This window comes from Scyliorhinus torazame, chromosome 10 (genome assembly GCF_047496885.1).
Source record: "Scyliorhinus torazame isolate Kashiwa2021f chromosome 10, sScyTor2.1, whole genome shotgun sequence".
In the NCBI taxonomy this organism is placed as follows: Eukaryota; Metazoa; Chordata; class Chondrichthyes; order Carcharhiniformes; family Scyliorhinidae; genus Scyliorhinus; species Scyliorhinus torazame.
This window is the reverse complement of record NC_092716.1, coordinates 226,164,026-226,180,226: the sequence shown is the minus strand read 5'-3', so window position 1 is coordinate 226,180,226 and position 16,201 is coordinate 226,164,026. Positions and strand designations below refer to the sequence as shown.

At 50.1% G+C, this 16,201-nt stretch overlaps 1 protein-coding gene across 8 annotated transcripts in view; it reads left to right on the top strand.

Moving 5' to 3' along the window:
- dennd5a (DENN/MADD domain containing 5A) overlaps positions 1-16,201 on the top strand; it is a 496,539-nt gene that overhangs the window by 363,487 nt on the left and 116,851 nt on the right. The window lies entirely within an intron of this gene.

Genomic DNA, 16,201 nt, shown 5'->3' with positions numbered 1-16,201 from the left:
ACCCGCTTGAAAAAGGCCCTTTGGATGAAGATGGGGAGGCACTGAAGGACAAACAGAAATCTGGGGAGAACCGTCATTTTCACGGTCTGTACCCTCCCCGCCCCCGCGGGAGCATGTCCCATCTCTTAAAGTCCCCTTCCATTTGTTCCAGCAACCGGGATAGGTTTAACTTGTGCAGTACCTCCCATTCTCGGGCCACCTGGATTCCCAGATATCGAAAGCTCTTTCCGACCATTCTTAGCGGCAGCTCTCCCGGTCTCTTCTCCTGGATCACAAACATCTCGCTTTTCCCCATGTTCAATTTATACCCCGAAAAATTGCCAAACTCCCCCAAGACTCGCAATACTTCCCCCATTCCCTGCAGCGGGTCCAAAATGTACAAGAGCAGGTCATCTGCATAGAGCGAGACCCGGTGCGCCGCGCCCCCCCCCCTTTCCAAAAACTAGCGCTTTACAGTTCCTAGAGGCTCTTAACGCCATGGCCAATGCTTCTATGGCCAGAGCAAACAGTAACGGGGAGAGGGGACACCCTTGCCTCGTCCCTCGGTGTAGTTTAAAATACCCCGACCTCAGCCGGTTCGTACGCGCACTCGCTACTGGTGCCTGATACAGCAACCGCACCCAGTCAATGAAGCCCTCACCAAACCCAAACCTTCCCAGCGCCTCCCACAGGTAATTCCACTCCACCCGATCAAAAGCCTTCTCCGCATCCATCGCTACCTCTGCCTCCTCTCCTTCCGAGGGCATCATAATAACATTAGAACATAGAACAATACAGCGCAGTACAGGCCCTTCAGCCCACGATGTTGCACCAAAACAAAAGCCATCTAACCTACACTATGCCATTATCATCCATATGTTTATCCAATAAACTTTTAAATGCCCTCAATGTTGGCGAGTTCACTACTGTAGCAGGTAGGGCATTCCACGGCCTCACTACTCTTTGCGTTAAGAACCTACCTCTGACCTCTGTCCTATATCTATTACCCCTCAGTTTAAAGTTATGTCCCCTCGTGCCAGCCATATCCATCCGCGGGAGAAGGCTCTCACTGTCCACCCTATCTAACCCCCTGATCATTTTGTATGCCTCTATTAAGTCTCCGCTTAACCTTCTTCTCTCCAACGAAAACAACCTCAAGTCCATCAGTCTTTCCTCAAGATTTTCCCTCCATACCAGGCAACATCCTGGTAAATCTCCTCTGCACCCGCTCCAAAGCCTCCACGTCCTTCCTATAATGCGGTGACCAGAACTGTACGCAATACTCCAAATGCAGCCGTACCAGAGTTCTGTACAGCTGCAACATGACCTCCCGACTCCGGAACTCAATCCCTCTACCAATAAAGGCCAACACTCCATAGGCCTTCTTCACAACCCTATCAACCTGGGTGGCAACTTTCAGGGATCTATGTACATGGACACCTAGATCCCTCTGCTCATCCACACTTTCAAGAACTTTACCATTAGCCAAATATTCCGCATTCCTGTTATTCCTTCCAAAGTGAATCACCTCACACTTCTCTACATTAAACTCCATTTGCCACCTCTCAGCCCAGCTCTGCAGCTTATCTATATCCCTCTGTAACCTGCTACATCCTTCCACACTATCGACAACACCACCGACTTTAGTATCGTCTGCAAATTTACTCACCCACCCTTCTGCGCCTTCCTCTAGGTCATTGATAAAAATGACAAACAGCAACGGCCCCAGAACAGATCCTTGTGGTACTCCACTTGTGACTGTACTCCATTCTGAACATTTCCCATCAACCACCACCCTCTGTCTTCTTTCAGCTAGCCAATTTCTGATCCACATCTCTAAATCACCCTCAATCCCCAGCCTCCGTATTTTTTGCAATAGCCTACCGTGGGGAACCTTATCAAACGCTTTGCTGAAATCCATATACACCACATCAACTGCTCTACCCGCGTCTACCTGTTCAGTCACCTTCTCAAAGAACTCAATAAGGTTTGTGAGGCATGACCTACCCTTCACAAAGCCATGCTGACTATCCCTGATCATATTATTCCTATCTAGATGATTATAAATCTTGTCTCTTATAATCCCCTCCAAGACTTTACCCACTACAGACGTGAGGCTCACCGGTCTATAGTTGCCGGGGTTGTCTCTGCTCCCCTTTTTGAACAAAGGGACCACATTTGCTGTCCTCCAGTCCTCTGGCACTATTCCTGTAGCCAATGATGACATAAAAATCAAAGCCAAAGGTCCAGCAATCTCTTCCCTGGCCTCCCATAGAATCCAAGGATAAATCCCATCAGGTCCCGGGGACTTATCTATTTTCAGCCTGTCCAGAATTGCCAACACCTCTTCCCTACGTACCTCAATGCCATCTATTCTATTAGCCTGGGGCTCAGCATTCTCCTCCACAACATTATCTTTTTCCTGAGTGAATACTGACGAAAAATATTCATTTAGTATCTCGCCTATCTCTTCAGACTCCACACACAATTTCCCATCCCTGTCCTTGACTGGTCCTACTCTTTCCCTAGTCATTTGCTTATTCCTGACATACCTATAGAAAGCTTTTGGGTTTTCCTTGATCCTTCCTGCCAAATACTTCTCATGTCCCCTCCTTGCTCGTCTTAGCTCTCTCTTTAGATCCTTCCTCGCTACCTTGTAACTATCCAGCGCCCCAACCGAAACTTCACACTTCATCTTCACATAGGCCTCCTTCTTCCTCTTAACAAGAGATTCCACTTCCTTGGTAAACCACGGTTCCCTCGCTCGACGCCTTCCTCCCTGTCTGACCGGTACATACTTATCAAGAACACGCAGTAGCTGATCCTTGAACAAGCCCCACTTATCCAGTGTGCCCAACACTTGCAGCCTACTTCTCCACCTTATCCCCCCCAAGTCACGTCTAATGGCATCATAATTGCCCTTCCCCCAGCTATAACTCTTGCCCTGCGGTGTATACTTATCCCTTTCCATCATTAACGTAAACGTCACCGAATTGTGGTCACTGTCCCCAAAGTGCTCTCCTACCTCCAAATCCAACACCTGGCCTGGTTCATTACCCAAAACCAAATCCAACGTGGCCTCGCCTCTTGTTGGCCTGTCAACATATTGTTTCAGGAAACCCTCCTGCACACACTGTACAAAAAACGACCCATCTATTGTACTCGAACTATATATTTTCCAGTCAATATTTGGAAAGTTAAAGTCTCCCATAATAACTACCCTGTTACTTTCGCTCATATCCAGAATCATCTTCGCCATCCTTTCCTCTACATCCCTAGAACTATTAGGAGGCCTATAAAAAACTCCCAACAGGGTGACCTCTCCTTTCCTGTTTCTAACTTCAGCCCATACTACCTCGGAAGAAGAGTCCCCATCTAGCATCCTCTCCGCCACCGTAATACTGCTCTTGACTAGCAGCGCCACACCTCCCCCTCTTTTGCCTCCTTCTCTGAGCTTACTAAAACACCTAAACCCCGGAACCTGCAACATCCATTCCTGTCCCTGCTCTATCCATGTCTCCGAAATGGCCACAACATCGAAGTCCCAGGTACCAACCCACGCTGCCAGTTCCCCTACCTTGTTTTGTATACTCCTGGCATTGAAGTAGACACACTTCAAACCACCTACCTGAACACTGGCCCCCTCCTGCGACGTCAAATCTGTGCTCCTGACCTCTATACTCTCATTCTCCCTTACCCTAAAACTACAATCCAGGTTCCCATTGCCCCTGCTGCATTAGTTTAAACCCCCCCAAAGAGCACTAACAAATCTCCCCCCCCAGGATATTTGTGCCCCTCAGGTTCAGATGTAGACCATCCTGTCTGTAGAGGTCCCACCTTCCCCAGAAAGAGCCCCAGTTATCCAAAAATCTGAATCCCTCCCGCCTGCACCATCCCTGTAGCCACGTGTTTAAATGCTCTCTCTCCCTATTCCTCATCTCACTATCACGTGGCACGGGCAACAACCCAGAGATAACAACTCTGTTTGTTCTAGTTCTGAGCTTCCATCCTAGCTCCCTGAAAGCCTGCCTGACATCCTTGTCCCCTTTCCTACCTATGTCGTTGGTGCCAATGTGGACCACGACTTGGGGCTGCTCCCCCTCCCCCCTAAGGACCTGGAAAACACGATCCGAGACATCACGTACCCTTGCACCTGGGAGGCAACATACCAAACGTGAGTCTCTCACGCTCCCACAAAATCTCCTATCTGTGCCCCTGACTATAGAGTCCCCAATTACTAATGCTCTGCTCCTCTCCCCCCTTCCCTTCTGAGCAACAGGGACAGACTCCGTGCCAGAGGCCTGTACCCCATGGCTTACCCCTGGTAAGTCGTCCCCCCCACAAGTATCCAAAGCGGTATACTTGTTTCTCAGGGGAACGACCGCAGGGGATCCCTGCACTGACTGTTTTTTCCCAGTCCCTCTTACAGTTACCCACCTATCTCCAATCTTTGGTGCAACTAATTCCCTGAAGCTGCTATCTATGACCCCTTCTGCCTCCCGAATGATCCGAAGTTCTTCCAACTCCAGCTCCAGTTCCCTAACTCGGTCTTGGAGGAGCTGGAGATGGCAGCACTTCCTGCAGGTAAAATCAGCAGGGACACTAACTGCATCCCTCACCTCAAACATCCTGCAGGAGGAACATTGCACTCCCTTCCCTGCCATTCCTCTAACTTTCTACCAAGATCTCGCTAACAACTAAATTAAATTTTTATAAAAAATAATAATAATATAATAAAATATGGTACTTACCTCAGACCAATGGGTTTTATTATTAGGTTAGAGGAGGAGGGCGGGTGGGAGACACTACACGTGTAGTGTCTCGGGTTTCCTCTCCACCAGAATTTATTGGTGAGGGTCTTCCCAGACGTCCGCGGGTCGACTTCCTGTTCCCGCCTAAAAAACTAATTTAAAAAAAAAAAAAGAAAAATTCTCAGCTCCTGCTGAAATTGACTAACCAGCCAGCTCCACTCCCGCCGAAATCGACTGGCCTGCCCCTGCAAAGACAAGTGCTTTTAAAGGTTGACTTACCTCCCAGCAACCTCCTTCCGCAATGCTCCCGCTGAAACTGACTCACCAGCTGTTCTCCCGCCGAAATCGACTGGCCTGCCCCTGCAAAGACAAGTGCTTTTAAAGGTTGACTTACCTCCCAGCAACCTCCTTCCGCAATGCTCCCGCTGAAACTGACTCACCAGCTGTTCTCACGCCGCCGAAATCGACTGGCCTGCCCCTGCAAAGACAAGTGCTTTTAAAGGTTGACTTACCTCCCAGCAACCTCCTTCCGCAGTGCTCCCGCTGAAACTGACTCACCAGCTGTTCTCACGCCGCCGAAATCGACTGGCCTGCCCCTGCAAAGACAAGTGCTTTTAAAGGTTGACTTACCTCCCAGCAACCTCCTTCCGCAATGCTCCCGCTGAAACTGACTCACCAGCTGTTCTCCCGCCGAAATCGACTGGCCTGCCCCTGCAAAGACAAGTGCTTTTAAAGGTTGACTTACCTCCCAGCAACCTCCTTCCGCAGTGCTCCCGCTGAAACTGACTCACCAGCTGTTCTCACGCCGCCGAAATCGACTGGCCTGCCCCTGCAAAGACAAGTGCTTTTAAAGGTTGACTTACCTCCCAGCAACCTCCTTCCGCAGTGCTCCCGCTGAAACTGACTCACCAGCTGTTCTCACGCCGCCGAAATCGACTGGCCTGCCCCTGCAAAGACAAGTGCTTTTAAAGGTTGACTTACCTCCCAGCAACCTCCTTCCGCAATGCTCCCGCTGAAACATTGAGAAGCCTTCGAACATTGGCCTTGAATTGCCTGCCCTTAACAGATCCCGTCTGGTCTTCCCCTATCACCCCTGGGTCACAGTCCTCTATCCTTGTGGCCAGTATCTTAGCCGGCAGTTTGGCATCCACATTCAGTAGCCTGTATGACCCGCATTGCTCCGGACCCTTCTCCCGTTTCAGGATCAATGAAATCGAGGTCTGTGACATTGTCGTGGGGAGGACTCCCTTCTCTCTTGCTTTGTTAAATGTCCTCACCAGCAGTGGGCTCAATATCTCTGAAAACCTCTTATGGAATTCCACCGGGTAGCCATCAGGCCCCGGGGCCTTGCCCGACTGCATGCCCTCCAGTCCCTTGATTACTTCCTCAGTCTCAATTGGAGCTCCCAGCCCTTCCACCAGGTCCTCCTCCACCCTCGGGAACCTCAACTGATCCAAAAACTGCCTCATCCCCTCCACTCCAGCCGGGGGTTCCGACTCATATAATTTACGATAGAAGTCCTTAACCACCTCATTTACCCCCACTGGGTCCAGGACAGTATTACCGTCTTTACTCTTTACTTTACCTATCTCCCTAGCTGCCTCTCTTTTCCTGAGCTGATGCGCCAACATTCTGCTTGCCTTTTCCCCGTACTCATAGATCGCCCCCCCTTGCCTTCCTCAACTGTTCCACTGCTTTCCCTGTGGTCAACAGCCCAAATTCTGCCTGTAGTCTCCGCCGCTCCCTCAGTAGCCCCGCGTCCGGGGCCTCCGAGTATCTCCTGTCCACCTGGAGTATCTCCTCAACTAACCTGTCCCTCTCAGTCCGTTCCACCTTTTCTCTGTGGGCCCGTATCTAGATTAATTCCCCTCTGACTACTGCCTCCAAAGCTTCCCAGACCATCGCTGCAGAGACCTCCCCTGTATCATTTGTTTCCAGGCAGTTCTGGATGGACTTGTTAACCCACCCAAAATTGCTTCATCTGCTAGCAACCCCACATTCAGTCTCCACAGCGGGCGTTGCCCTCTCTCCACACAAACCCATAGATACACCCAGTGCGGGGCATGATCCGACACTGCGATTGCCGAGTACTCAGTATCCACCACCTTCGGTATTAGCACCCTGCTCAGAACAAAAAAGTCGATGCGAGAGTATACCTTGTGGACATGTGAAAAAAAGGAAAACTCCTTCGTCCTCGGCCGTGCAAACCTCCATGGGTCTACTCCCCCCATCTGTTCCATAAAACCCTTCAATTCCTTTGCCGCAGCCGGCCTCCTCCCTGTCCTGGATTTTGATCGGTCCAATTCCGGATGAATGACTGTATTGAAGTCCCCTCCCATGATCAGGTTATGTGACTCTAAGTCTGAGATTTTACCTAACACCAGCCTCATAAATTCCACGTCGTCCCAATTCGGAGCATATATGTTCACAAGTACCACTCGCACCCCCTCCAGCTTCCCACTCACAATTATGTACCTACTCCCCTTGTCTGACATGATTCTCCCTGCCTCGAATGCCACTCGTTTGCAGATCAAGATCGCTACCCCCCTGGTCTTGGAGTCCAGTCCTGAGTGGAACACTTGACTGACCCATCCCTTCCTCAATTTCATCTGGTCTGTAACCTTTAGGTGTGTCTCTTGTAGCATTGCCACGTCCGCCTTCAGCCCCCTCAAATGCGCGAAAACGCGAGCCCTCTTGTCCGGCCCATTCAGTCCTCAAACGTTCCATGTGATCAGCCTGGACGGGGGCTTCCAAACCCCCCCCCCCATCCTGCCAACTAGCCATCACCCTTTTTAGGCCAGCCTCGAACTCGCGCCCTCCGCTTCCTCGAGTCCTCACTCGGGTAGTCACCGTTCCCAACCTCCCATTTGTCCCCTAGTAACAGTTCCTCCCCTGTCAGCAAAGCAGCACCCCCCCTCCCTCCCCCCCCCCTTAGCAACAACACTAGAAACCCAATCCCCCAAGTCAAGCTCCAGCTTACACCTGCCCACCCCCCACTGCGCATCCGAGAGTCCACTGACCCATGCTGACTTGATAGCTTCCGCCCTGGCACCAAGCAGTCTGTCTCCCTATTGTTCTCTCCCCTCTCCCCCCACATGAATAAATATTTTAAAAGCATCACATTTCCCAGTAAACAAACATCAGAAAAAACAGTGAAGAAACAGTCACTTTCGAAAAATAGTCACCCAAAAAGCAGAACCAAATTCAAAGCCCATCCCACCCTCTAACCAGCTCCCTGCAAGACAAAGCAACCTTTAACCATCCACACAACCCATTATTTCACATAGCGCTACTTAAACGTATACGATCCAGCACAACAAATCGCCGCCACAGTACTTCTCCAAGGATTCAGTGTCTTTTAATTCGCCTCCAGCTTCATTTCTTTAATAAAGGTCCACACTTCGTCTGGCGTTTCAAAGTGTGACCCACAGACGGGCTGGGTACAGCATCCCGAACTTCACTCCCTTCTTAAAGAGGGTAATTTTTGCCCGATTGAACCCAGCTCGCCTCTTTGCCAAATCCGCTCCCTGGTCCTGATGGATGCGCAACTCACAGTTCTCCCACTTGCTGCTCTGTTCTTTCTTGGCCCACCGCAAAACGTGTTCCTTGTCCATGAAATGGTGAAAACTTACCACCATGGCCCTCGGTGGCTCGTTCGCTCGGGGCTTCCTCGCGAGTGCTCTGTGCGCTCTGTCCAATACCAGGGGCCGAGGGAACCCCCCAGCCCCCATCAATTTCTCCAACATGTTCGTCACATAAGCCCTCACATCCGATCCCTCACTGCCTTCAGGGAGGCCAACAATTCTGAGATTCTCCTTACTGTCTCACTCTCCACCGATTTATCCCATAAAATCCGGAAAAAACGGAGGAAAAAGTCCGTTACAGGCGGGAGCTATCAAATGTGCGACCTACTCCTCCATGGCTACCATCGGAAGATCTCTTCAAGACCGGGTTAGACATTTAAAAGCTCTCAAGCGAGGCATTAAATTAATTTATATAAAGTCATTTTTAGTGTCTGAAATTCATTCACCAAGTTTGTTTAGTGGGCATTGTTGGAATTTCCACATTCTTTGCTTGAGATCTTCCACACCAGTGTAAGACAAAACAACATTATGTATACACTGATCCCCAAAGCACACAGACAAATGCAAATGTCATAAAATGGTTAGTGTGGTTTGAAATGTTTTGGAATACTTTCAAAATGAAAGCCATGAAAATATGAATGTTGTGTGAAGATGATTTTGTATTTTAGTTTCACACTTATGAGAAAAATATTCAATTTTCATTTGTGTCATTGTATCTAAAGTCAATTTAAGCATGGATAATTTTAATTAAAAATTATATTAGTGAAATCTACAGGCTTGGAAAAAATTCTTCCTAACTTTCTCAGTTTTTCTTCCTTCTGCCATCCACCCTGAAAACAACAAGTTCCACATTTTGCCTAAATGGCCATTATGCTTGTATGACAGTACGTTGTCAGCAGGTGGCGAGGGAGATCACAGCTGAACCAAATCCTGAACTTATCATAAATTTACAGTGCAGAAGGAGGCCATTCGGCCCATCGAGTCTCCACCGGCTCTTGGAAAGAGCACCCTACCCAAGGTCAACACCTCCACCCTATCCCCATAACCCAGTAACCCCACCCAACACTAAGGGCAATTTTGGACACGAAGGGCAATTTATCATGGCCAATCCACCTAACCTGCACATCTTTGGACTGTGGGAGGAAACCGGAGCACCCGGAGAAAACCCACGCACACACGGGGAGGATATGCAGACTCCGCACAGACGGTGACCCAAGCCGGAATCGAAGCTGGAACCCTGGAGCTGTGAAGCAATTGTGCAATCCACAATGCTACCGTGCTGCCCAACAAGAATAACTTGACCAACAACCATACACGCACATGCCCAGAGGCCATTGCTACTTCAGGAATGAAAACCCAAACTGTTATTCTTTACGGACCAGACCTCACCGAATTGCAACAGAGTCCCGTTTCAAGCGCATTTAGCCGAGTGTTTCCCGGTGCTTGCAGTACAGAGAAAGACCATGCTATTGAACGGGCCACTGTTGCAATCTGTGGCCTTAGCAGGGAACGCCCCACCAAGGCTACACTTCGTCCCTTTTCCTGCATTGAGGAGATCCGTTCACCAGAACTCCTCAGTGCAGGAGGAGATCGGAACCCATTTTTAGAACCCACCGACGTGTCCCCCAGAGCTCCAAAAACCCTAACTCACCTATAAAGAGATCCTCGGGCTCCCGCACCCCACCTCACACGGGCAGGGGAACCCCAGGCCTGATCCCTGGTGAGGGCACAATGTCTGCCGGGCACCTTGACACTGCCAGCAGACTCCCTTGGGTGGGGGGGGGGGGGAAAGAGTCTGAGAATCCAAAAGAAGGTCCCACAAAGGAGAAGAAACATGGGAGGCCTAGCCTTCTCTAATCTATAGTTCTACCACTGGGCAGTCACCACAGAAAGAATACAGGGATGGGTTAAGGAACTGGGAGCAGAGTGGGTGAAGTTGGAAGAGAGTTCCTGCACAGGGACATCCCTCTGAGCCCTAGCCACAGCTGCTCTCTCATTTGCCCCCCCCCCCCAAATACTCGAGGAGCCCAGTGGTTGTAGCCCCACTCCGGACGTGGTACCAAATGAGGAGACACTTTGGCCTAACCAAAATGTCCACCATGACCCCCATCTGCAACAACCACAGATTCACTCCTACAATAAGGGTTGTCTTTGTTGTAAACTACAGATCCCCTCAGCAACTATTTGTCATAATATACACCAGTATATCATGGTGCAGATACACACACACTGATGGACACACAGCGGGACCAATCAACACACACCACACCGCAGCCAATCACCAGTTAGAGCACACTCACTATAAAGACAGGGGGCATCAGAGTTCCCGCTCATTCGGGATGCAGCCTCCTAGAAGGACAGAGCTTACAGCTTACAGCACAGATCTTCACCATGTGCTGAGTGCATAGACTGGTTAGGACAGGCATAGGTCTTTAGTTTAATCTAACATCGTGTTAACCCACAGTGAAAGTATATTCAACAGTTTCTAACTTAATAAAATAGTGTTGCACTATTTTAAGTGTTGGTGGCCTGTATGTGTTCCACGGATCCAGAGCACCCAACACATCATGATACCAGCAGTTGAGGGATATTAGAACTTCTTAGACCTACCTGCAAGTGATCTGCCTTCCACCAGCATACAGTCATCCTGCAAAATGGACAGCGTCCGCCCGCCGCCGCCGCTCCGCATCACCGGTAACCTGGGGGCCAACTGGAAGATATTAAACCAACGCTTCCAGCTCTACCTTGAAGCCACAGACCGGGAAGATGCCTCAGACACCAGGAAGATCGCTCTCTTCCTATCCATGGCCGGGGAATATGCCATCCACATTTTCAATTCTCTCACCTTTGCTGATGATGAAGATAAATCAAAATTCAAGATGGTCCTCCTCAAGTTTGACACCCACTGCAGCATAGAGGTGAATGAAAGTTTTGAGCACTATGTATTCCAACAGCGTTTGCAGGGTAAGGTCGAACCTTTCCAGTCCTTTCTCACCCACCTCCGCATCCTTGCGCAGTCCCGTAATTACGGGCCCACCTCCGACTCCATGATACGCGACCAGATCGTTTTCGGTGTTCAGTCGGACCCCCTATGCCAGCAGCTCCTCAAGGTAAAGCAGCTCACCCTAGCGACCGCCATCGAGACCTGCATGCTACACGAACACGCCACTAGTCGGTATTCCCACATCCAAGCGGCTGGAACGGCGCGGCAAGGTACCCACGAGGCAGAACAGGTCCAAGTAATCGAGCAACTCCAGGGCCTCAGCCTGGATGAGGGTGGCCATTTCGCGCGCTTTTCGCAGACTCCCGTGCTTGTGCACACCGAACGAGGGGACGGCAACGACGAACGTACTGCGCAGGCGCGCACCACGTACGACCGCACCGCGCATGCGCGGTGGCGCAGCGAACGTACTGATGCTCCAACGTGCGGCAACTGTGGCTCCGCCCACTTAAAGCGGCAATGCCCTGCCAAATCCCGACGATGCCTGAGATGTGGCAAACTTGGCCACTATGCTGCTTTATGCAGATCAGCTCAGCCTGCCAATTTGTATCGCTCCGGCCAGCCTCGCAGGAATGTCCGGGCCATTCAACCCACGGTCACCGAGTCCGATGCAGACCTACTACCCGATATTGACACCGAGGACCCGAAGGTGCCTTTTCGAGTCGGTATCGTTACAAAAAACAGGATGTCCCCGAAGGAAAGAATCCAGCCTCTTATCAGTATGCAGCATCGATCCAGACGATGAGTGGTGTGCCACCCTGACGGTCAACCGGTCCCAAATACGATTCCGCCTGGACACTGGTGCCTCCGTCAATCTCATTGCGCGGTCTGACCTCCAAAGCCTTTGTGTCAAACCAGCCATCCTCCCATCAGCCTGCCAGCTATTAGATTATAATGGCAATGCCATTGCTGCCAGCGGCTCGTGTCAACTTGAAGTGACGCACAGGTCACGCAAAGCCATCCTTCCCTTTGAAATCGTGGGCTCCTCGAAAGCCTCTCTGCTTGGTGCGCAGGCATGCAAGCTGTTGAACCTAGTTCAGAGAGTTCACTCTCTCTCTCCTGCTGACGCGTCTGCCTTTCAGGACACCGACTTCAGGGCGCAGCTCGATGCCATTATCAACCAGTACCACGACGTCTTCGAGGGCATGGGCACGCTCCCGTACACCTACAAGATTTTATTAAAACCGAACGCCAAGCCTCTGGTGCACGCACCTCGCATGGTCCCAGTAGCCCTTAAGGACCGCCTCAAGCAGCAACTGCAGGACCTCCAGAACCAAGGAGTGATTTCCAAATTTATGGAACCAACCGACTGGGTCAGTTCCATGGTATGTGTAAAAAAGCCTTCTGGCGAATTGAGAATTTGCATTGATCCCAAAGATCTAAATCACAATATCATGAGGGAGCATTATCCAATTCCCAAGCACGAAGAGCTCATGTGAGATGGCTCGCGCCAAGCTCTTAACCAAACTCGACGCCACAAAAAGATTCTGGCAAATCCAGCTCGATAAATCCAGCAGGAAACTTTGTACATTTAATACCCCCTTTGGCAGATATTGTTACAACAGGATGCCGTTTGGGATCATATCTGCATCAGAAGTGTTCCATAGGATTATGGAACAAATGATGGAAGGCATTGAAGGTGTTCGCGTCTATGTCGATGACATCATTTGGTCCACCACCCCGCAGGAGTATGTTAGTCGCCTCCAGCGTGTATTCAGACGTATACATGAGCATGGCCTCAGCCTCAACAGGGCCAAATGCTCTTTTGGTCAGACAGAACTCAAATTCCTCAGGGACCACATCTCCCAATTGGGTGTGCAGCCGGATGCGGCCAAGGTAGCTGCCATCACAGCTATGAAAACACCAGAGGACAAGAACGCGGTCCTCCGATTTCTGGGCATGGTCAATTTTTTAGGGAAATTTATCCCTCACCTCTCATACCACGGCTCTCAGGAACCTGGTCAGGAAGACGACAGACTTCCAATGCCTCCCTGCCCACGAGCGCGAATGGAGAGAACTCAAAACAAAACTGACCACGGCCCCGGTCTTAGCTTTCTTTGATCCAGCAAAGGAGACCAAAATTTCGACCGATGCCAGTCAATCCGGCATTGGGGCAGTGCTCCTTCAACGTGATGAGGCCCCATCACGGGCCCCCGTTGCATATGCGTCACGAGCGATGACCCCCACGGAGCAGCGCTACGCGCAGATAGAAAAGGAGTGCCTGGGCCTTCTGACCGGTGTGATTAAGTTTCACGATTATGTCTACGGACTTCCTCAATTCACCGTCGAGACCGACCATCGCCCGCTGGTCAATATAATACAGAAAGACTTAAACGACATGACGCCTCGCCCCCAGCGTATTCTTCTCAAGCTCTGGCGATATGACTTCCAGCTGGTATACACCCCAGGCAAAGACCTCATCATTGCTGACGCTCTCTCCAGGGCAGTCAACACTCCATGTGACCCAGCGGGAATTGTCTGCCAGGTTGACGCCCATGTAGCATTCGCGGCCTCCAATCTACCTGCCATGGATGAACGCCTCGTCCAAATTCGCTGACCCCTTGCTACAGCGTGTCATGCGCCACCTAACGGACGGGTGGCTCAAGGGCCAATGCCCTCAGTTCTATAATGTCAGAGATGATCTGGCGGTAGTAGACGGGGTTCTTCTAAAACTGGACCGCATTGTCACCCCGCATAGCATGCGCCAGCTTGTCCTGGAACAACTACACGAGGACCACTTTGGCATGGAAAAGTGCCGCCGACAGGCCCGAGATGCAGTGTACTGGCCCGGCATTAATGAGGACATAGCCAACACAGTGCTCAACTGCCCCACTTGTCAGCGCTTCTAGCCGGCTCAACCACGTGAGACCCTGCAGCCCCATGAGTTGGTCAAGTCACCATGGACCAAGGTGGGCATCGACCTGTTCCACGCGTAATAGTGGTATCCATGTCGATGATCTGCCACGTCATGGATACCACTATTACACGTGAGAACACCACCCACCAGGTACGCGGTACATACTCGTGCGACTCGGCCAACGTTGTCTACCTCATACGCTGCAGGAAAGGATGTCCCGAAGCGTGGTACATTGGCGAGACCATGCAGACGCTGCGACAACGAATGAACGGACATCGCGCAACAATCACCAGGCAGGAATGTTCCCTTCCAGTCGGGGAACACTTCAGCAGTCAAGGGCATTCAGCCTCTGATCTCCGGGTAAGCGTTCTCCAAGGCGGCCTTCAGGACCCGCGACAACGCAGAATCGCCGAGCAGAAACTTATAGCCAAGTTCCGCACACATGAGTGCGGCCTCAACCGGGACCTGGGATTCATGTCACATTACATTCATCCCCCACCATCTGGCCTGCAAAATCCTACCAACTGTCCTGGCTTGAGACAATTCACACCTCTTTAACCTGGGGTTACCCCATCTCTGGATCTGTAAAGATTTAATCACCTGCTAATGCTCGCATTCCTAGCATTGTTTGGCATCTTTGAATTTGTCTATATATGTGTTTCTGGAACAGACCTCTTCATTCACCTGAGGAAGGAGCAGCGCTCCGAAAGCTAGTGACATCGAAACAAACCTGTTGGACTTTCACCTGGTGTTGTAAGACTTCGTACTGTGCTCACCCCAGTCCAACGCCGGCATCTCCACATCATAATATACACCAGAATATCATGGTGCAGATACACACACACTGATGGACACACACGGAACCAATCAACATACACAACACCGCAGCCAATCTCCAGTTAGAGCACACTCACTATTAAGACAGGGGACATCAGAGTTCCAGCTCATTCGGGATGCAGCCTCCTAGAAGGACAGAGCTTACAGCACAGATCTTCACCATGTGCTGAGTGCATAGACTGGTTAGGACAGGCATAGGTCTTTAGTTTAATCTAACATCGTGTTAACCCACAGTGAAAGTATATTCAACAGTTTCTAACTTAATAAAATAGTGTTGCACTATTTTAAGTGTTGGTGGCCTGTATGTGTTCCATGGATCCAGAGCACCCAACACATCACTATTGAGGCAGCTTCACATTTTTAAAAAGGAGTACTAAATGGAGCCCACATGATTTCTTGCTTGGGAGCCGGTTAATTCCCGGGAGGCCGTTACATTCAATTTCAATCTCGCTAATAAGATGGAAATTGGTGCTAATTAGAGTTGATGATATGCTCGCCATATTTAGGCGTGATCTGAAACTCACAATCGAGATGGGCCGGGTAGATAGAAAACTGATTAGCGTCTAGTGCAGATCTCAATCTTGGCCTTTCCCGCTATTTAACCAGTGCGCCCAGATCTGTGCCGAGCACAACGCGGTGGTTAAATCGAGCCCGCAGTATGTATTTCAATTACGAGGTTCCAGTTTTATGAAGAGAGATTTGAAAAGTTAGAGTTTTCTTCATTAATGCTGAAAAGGTTAAAGACCTAATAAAAATTGTTTGATATTATAAATACTTGATATTATTAAGGTTTGAGTTGGATAACTGGTCACTGAGATGGTAATGAGAAAACAGATATTAGGAACATACTACAAATTGAAATACAAGGGGCTGGATTCTTTGTTGCGCTGGCAGCAAACCTATGCCCGTGGGTTTCCCGGCGCCGTGGGGTGACCACAATGGGAAATCCCATTGGCAGGTGGCAGGAACGGAGAATCCCACTGCCGGCGAGGATGTGCCCACCAGGAAAACTCATTTGGTGGACCGCAGAATCCCGCCCAAGATGTTCAATAAGCACCAGTCCTTTTATAAGTAGATTCAAAATATTTGATTTGCATTGAAGAAAAGTTTAGGTTTTCACACTATTGTAAATTTATAGTTTAGTACATTGATGTAAATGTACATGCCTGTAGCGTAATGGGGTGGTGTTAAT